Genomic DNA, 6,690 nt, shown 5'->3' with positions numbered 1-6,690 from the left:
ATCAGTTTTTTCTTCCAACTTCGTGCATGCGCTTGTTCCAGTTCCATGAGACACTCTGTATAATTTAAAATTGTATATATACACTGTTCCCTCGATTTACAATATTTTATAAAACAGCTCGTGAACCAACTACGTATTTTTAGATAACTGCTCAAGGCCAGAATAAAAATGATCGAACTTTTCTAAACGAGACATATATTTGGATGAAAGAACTTTTTTAATATTGCAGAATGTTCTTCCAGCTCTGATTCGACTAAAGATCGAAGCGTATCGAGCAGTTTTAATAAATTGCTATTGACGTATCAAGTAGCCGAACTGTGAATATTAATCCGATGCATTTTTTAATCCTGACCCGAAACGACTACTCACTCGTTTATCTACCATCTCCGTATCGACATAATGAGAAGACAGATTGAATTTAAAATTCTACAGCCTATCTATAGCTTTCCTTTATCGTTCACTCGGTTATGAAGAGATTATATCTTCGAAGCTTGCTTCCGGTCAAATAAAAATTTTAAACTCCTAATTTAAGTATTTATAACATTACAATACTTCAGGTATAAACTGAGACTTTCAGAGATAGAATTTTTTCAAAATCGTTTATAAGAACTTGATTCTGTATAAAAACCCATAGCCAAATGACAATAAAAAGATATACAATTTTGGTTGCTTACACATCGGCCGATTAATATGCACTTATAAGCGTTCGTGTCAACTGGCATTCCGAGCGTAAAGAAGGGTAAGCACCTTGAGAGACATAGAAATAGAAGGGGATGAAAAAGGATTATTGGATGCATCCTTTATTGCGAAAACTCCATATGCATGGAATGTTTACTAGATTAACGTGTGGTCGCCTATGCGTCGCCCATATCTCCGTAGTCGCCGTATCGTCGCGCCTCGCGAGTTGCAACCACGTGTACGAAGCCTGACAATGAAAGGACGATTTGTCTGCAGACCGTCTCGGGTTTCAATTTTCTCAACCACCATTATCCCGTAAATAAAGTACGCGGCAGCCTACAAACGGTGGAGGATAAAATAAAAATTAAAGGGTTTAAACGAGACAATCCGCAGATAATTGTCTCTCTAACTTGGCTACAACTACAGTGAATGCGAATTCGTATTTCTTTGCTAAAAGTTTGCTGTTTCGAAGATGGGAGCGGCCTGATTACTTCAGTACCAATAAAATGCTCATTAATTATACTTAATTCGTTAAATACTGGAATTAGAAGAAAATTGTTTACGACCTCTTTTGCAGAAAAAAGAAGCGTTTTCCTCAAAAGGAAAAATTTCTTTAAAAACGATGTGTAAACGAAGTTTAAGAAATAGTATAAAGGTTTCTCGTTGTTGCTCGAATAAGAACTCGACTTAGGTAACGTCATATGCAAAGGAACCTCATAGTCGCTGTCGATTAATGATTAACTAATAAATAATAATCGTTTGCGATTCGGTATGAATAAAAAACAGCAATATGTCACCGGCCAACAGCCCCTCATTACAAAAAGATTTGCGTCATCGACACTGTTAGGTCTAGCCTTAAGAAAGAAGCATTAAATCATCAAGCACGAAAGTGTTAACACAAACATCATAGGTTACACATACACATTTCTATAAAAAGAAACGAGAAGAGAAGGTCCTTGGTATGACGATGTCGAAGATTGAACGCGTCCTCATACTTCAAAGAGTAATTCTATAAAATTGGTAAAAGTATTAACTCAAATAACGTAATAAAAGAACGTATCCAACATCTTTAATAACTAATAACATAGAATGTAGGTAACACCTGATGAGCTGTTTCCATTTCAAAAATTCCCAAAGGTTGTTTCTTTTTTAGAAGGATTACAATGAAGAGAGATCCTTTAATTTTAATCCCTTGAGCGTCACGGTTAACGAATGAAAGTGTACTTCACAGTGACACTAATTTCCCGCCGCTAATACCTACACGAGTATCCGTAGTTACATGTCACTACGTTTAAGCCGAAAACTCAGTAGGAAGACAGCAAATTCGAATGAAGGATTACAAAAGAATGAAGGAAACACAGAAAAAGCAATTGTTAATTAAAATTGTTATTGTTGAAATATTTGACGTATGATTTATTGATATTATGACCGTAAGGTAAGGAGTATTACGAAAATAACATAAATTAAATAAATAATAATAACAAGCTTATCGCCATGATGATTTATTTTAATGAACAAATACAACTATGAGCACATAAGTATTTATATTTAAAAAAGTTCTTTATAATCCGAAAATATTCATCGTTCTCAATATATATAGACTAACTTCGATTTTTATTAGACTGTGAATTTTAAATCAAAGAAAATAGTATTCATTTATCGAAAGACATAAAACGATGTATTATTGGACCTAAATAGATGTTTCAGGAGAAATCAGATAGGATACAAATTGTTCATTTACTCAGCAGCATTCGTTTCAGCGATAATCATTGTTTGCGATTCACGATTCACTTACATCAAACGTTTTTCCAAGCTTCATAGCACGACTATAAATAGCATAGAATAGAGCACTGCAGCATAGCATAGGAATTCGATTTCTGGGACGGCTTTTAGATTATTAAGCGAATTTTGTTTTATCACCTCGAGCCTCAAAGCGAATTATATTCAATTGAATCTGTTGGAAAGGGGAAACGTCGCTGATTGGGAAAGCGAAACGGTGCATGCAAAATGACGTTAATTAAAAGACACTAATTCTGGTTATACATCTCAAAGGAAAACTGTTTGAAAATAATTACTGAGGGAAAGTTTTCTTATTAAACAGGAACAACTAATTTCGCAACGAAGTTGCAGCATTTTTCACGTTTGCTTTCCTTTTGATGGTCGGTGACGAGAAGAAAAGCAGCGGAACAAAATTAACATTAAACTCGATTAATGCGATGTAATTACGAAAGCTATTTGAATTTTCCGCAGCTCTACATATTTAAAAGACTAATTATTATAAGAGAATTCATGAGAGATGATACTTTCATTAGTACATTTTAACATGTTCCTCATTTACAATTAGATAAAACGAAGGATGCTTGCTCTGCTGTACATATCGATTATACATGCTCGTAAATATGTACACATAATCAATATGCGTACACATGTGTACGTAACCCTCGCTATTATAGATTAATAATATTATATCGGCGCACGCCGCTATGTAACTTTCTTCCCAAAAATCTACTTTGCTCTCGTTAAAAATAGATGGAAAATCAGAAATCAACACGGTTCAGATCTTTCGCCTCTTTAACATTGTAATACTTTTTAAACAAAATAAGAACCGTAAGTAGGTCTACAAATGCACAGGCGGAGGTAGTCTATAAGTATCAAGCTATAAGAATACTGCGAAACAATACATTATTAATGACATGATAACGAACGTGCTCAGAAAACATTACTTTCATCAAATGTGTTGTGATCGAACGAATAACTTTTATTAAAAGAATGTAATTACATATATATATACAGAAATAATGAAAATAATTTCTCATCAGAATTTTATAAATCTACAATTGATACAACAATTAATAGATAAAATCTTCTGCGATGCTCCGCAGATGTCAGCTTCTTGCACGTGTCATCCTAACATCGTTTGATACAACTAAATATAATCAGTCATCGTGAGTTTATTTTTATATATTACTGATAACTTCGGAAATGTGCACGTCGGATCTATATGTTCCAAATTGCTTTTTTATTGATATGGTAAAGTTACAAATAACGGAGGTGACCGGTTCTCGTACTGTTCAATTTACACAAGTGACATAGTTGTCTCGAGTTGGATGTATGTATGAATGTATATGTATATTTTATACACGTAGATCCGTAGTACGTACGTGAATACGTTTCAATACTGCTATCGACTCGGCAAATCTTGGCTTATACGCTCGCTTCCATTAGAGCCAATCTCTTTTATACATACATATGCACGTACGTATTTTGTAACATCGCCTGGTGTAAGTTTGTTGCAATATTAGATCGGCTCGTTCCGTTCGATATAAAATAAAATTGTCACATGTACTATTTTACACAAATTCTTTTATCTACACTAAAAAAATAGCTTTCGCAATGTCGCATGCCTTCGATATTTTTAAACAGAACAATAGGCAACGGTAATTAAAAACGAATATGTGAAAAGGAAGTTCGATATTTTTCTTATCAGATAAGATACATCAGGTATAATCCTATCTTGTATTGTTAATTAGTGTGTCTATTCATTTTTTTACCTACACACGTTCCACGCCTGTGTGTCTGTAGACTTGATAAATGAATTCGAAGTATGCACTTTCAATGATTGCATATAAAACTGTTCACTCTATACGTGATAATGTCAAATATAAAAATAAAATTGATGCTTGACTCGATACGATGCCTATTGTTTTACATACATTCTGTAAAAGTTGCAATTCTGCAGAAGGAATGATTTTAATTAAAAGAAATCGTTTGACGTACTCGAGGCTTTTCAGTTTACAATTAAATTGCATATAAAACTGTTCAGTCTATAAATGCTAGTGTCAAATATAAAAATACAATTGATGCTTAATTCAATACAATGACCATTGCTTTGCGTACATTCTGTAAAAGTTAATTCTGTAAAAGAAATGATTTTAATTAAAAAGATTGTTTGACGTACTCTCGAGGTTTTTCAGTCTACAATTAAATTGCATACATTTCACGTTTTAATTTAGCTTTTTTCATATACATTGAGAACAGAGAATTCATCGCGTTTCACGTCTATTGTTAAAACTAATAAAACTGCGCTCGCTGAATCTGTACTGTTTTACTTATAAGCATGGAATACAGTTCTGACATAAAAGAACGTTTACACACGAGTAATTCGAAACTGTTTATCTCAGCGCGTTTACGAACCGTCATTACTATTCCGCCAACCCGATATTTTCTGTTTGTCGCGCCAGCTCGAGCGCAAAACGGAGAAAACGAACCGCGTCGTTAAAGTGCGTACGCGGAATCTAGATTAATGCGTTCACGGAGTCCAGAAAATAGGACACCGTATTTTGCACGAGGCGAAGAAACATGTCCGGGAGTGAATTCGAGATTTAAACTTGATTCTCGAGAGCATTAAGAGCATTATCCGTTCGGTCGCATGGTCAACTGACGATGAGTGAATTACGACTCCCTCTCGATGACTATAACTCCTCCGGGCGAGCACCGTAATTGCGCAAATTGCGGCGCATTTTTTTATGGTAATAAACGAAGAACACCGCAGACGCGGTTTTTATGAAAAACGCCGACTGACAATAAGCGCAACTTGCTACGCGATTTATTTCGGTTTAACGACAAATCGTTACGCGGACGTGGTGATCTTCTTTAATCAGGAAAGCCATAAAATACCAAGGGGGCATTGTTTTATCAACGTTTCTCGCCTTTTAAGTGAGATTTATTGGAGAAAAGAAACATGTGACGTTTTTATACGAGATAGAGATTTTTCTTTAATACAAAAAGAGTATAAAGAAAGAGTCTGAGATAACACTACATACGCGCGCATATGCTTTGCGTATGCATGTATTTTAATAAAAGGAAATAGTTCAACTGATTACGTTGACACTTTTAATAATATTTTCCGTAACATTCTTATCATCTCGTTGCACGTTGTCAGCCGAATTTCATTAAAATTAAAGCTGTAACATATTATCAACTTTTTTTCACTGCTTATCGCATGTCGTCAACTCGAAGAGATTGATTGATTACCTCCCGGCAACAATTCATTACTTCTTACTCGTTCATTCACGTATCCACTTGAAAGTTCACAAAACGCTGCCAGCAGAATTCAGTTTGAAAATCAACGTATCAACCCTGCCGGTGAAGTGATTAAAAATCGATAACATTCAACTGCTCGTGCTCTCGTATAAAGGAACAGTTTAAAACTTTCAGCCCGCGCAACGTTATAAACGTAAGTTCGAAACAACGAACAAATTAATGAACTTTGCAGCCACCTGCTCCCAAAGATAAAACGAATATTACTTCGGATAAGAGCAATACGTCGGAACGTTTACCGTTTCACAACGGCCCCGGTCAACTGGCCGTACGTTACGCACACATGTCGATATACGAATTGTTATGTTCGGACGTATCGGCAACAGTTATTTAAACAATATCGAAATCATTATTCATTCGTGATACGTCACGTAGATACACGACCCACAAACGTTACTCCGATAACGCTAAGCGTACGTACGTGTAACTTGGAAGAAACTATTGGCAGATATGCATCATGCAAGTGCAAATCGCCCATTTATTTCGCACGGCATAATTATTTTTTCCATCATTTGGAGCGTCTTACGGTCGAGGACAGAACGTGGTAAGTTGAAATAAATAAAAAACAAAATACATACCGTGAAAATACTTGTCCAGGTTCGATTTTGATGAATGGTGTTAAAATGAACCGATCCATAGAATTTATATATTTTTACAAATATATTTACACACTTTCTACAACGAAGTCGATATACTCGAAGTATTAATGTTATTTATTGTACATTTATTTACATTATGAAAATGTTTACGTCGTTGTTAACATACAGCAGTGAGTCGCAAAATCATTGACTCAGATATATGTAAAAAAAAAGAGGAAGGCATCGATGCACTAATAATTTTGGGACTCACTGTTATGTACAGAATATTAGTGTTAGAATTAAATGACAATAGGTAATAAAACTTATTCCACAT

General features: G+C 34.9%; 1 protein-coding gene across 10 annotated transcripts in view; it reads right to left on the bottom strand.

Moving 5' to 3' along the window:
• The window catches only part of Tomosyn (syntaxin-binding protein tomosyn), a 57,870-nt gene that overhangs the window by 49,945 nt on the left and 1,235 nt on the right, over positions 1–6,690 (bottom strand). The window lies entirely within an intron of this gene.

Source organism: Ceratina calcarata, unplaced genomic scaffold, assembly GCF_001652005.2.
Source record: "Ceratina calcarata isolate Rehan_Ccalc_2016 unplaced genomic scaffold, ASM165200v1 scaffold140, whole genome shotgun sequence".
In the NCBI taxonomy this organism is placed as follows: Eukaryota; Metazoa; Arthropoda; class Insecta; order Hymenoptera; family Apidae; genus Ceratina; species Ceratina calcarata.
The sequence above is the reverse complement of the archived record's forward strand: the minus strand, read 5'-3'. Positions and strand labels throughout refer to the sequence as shown.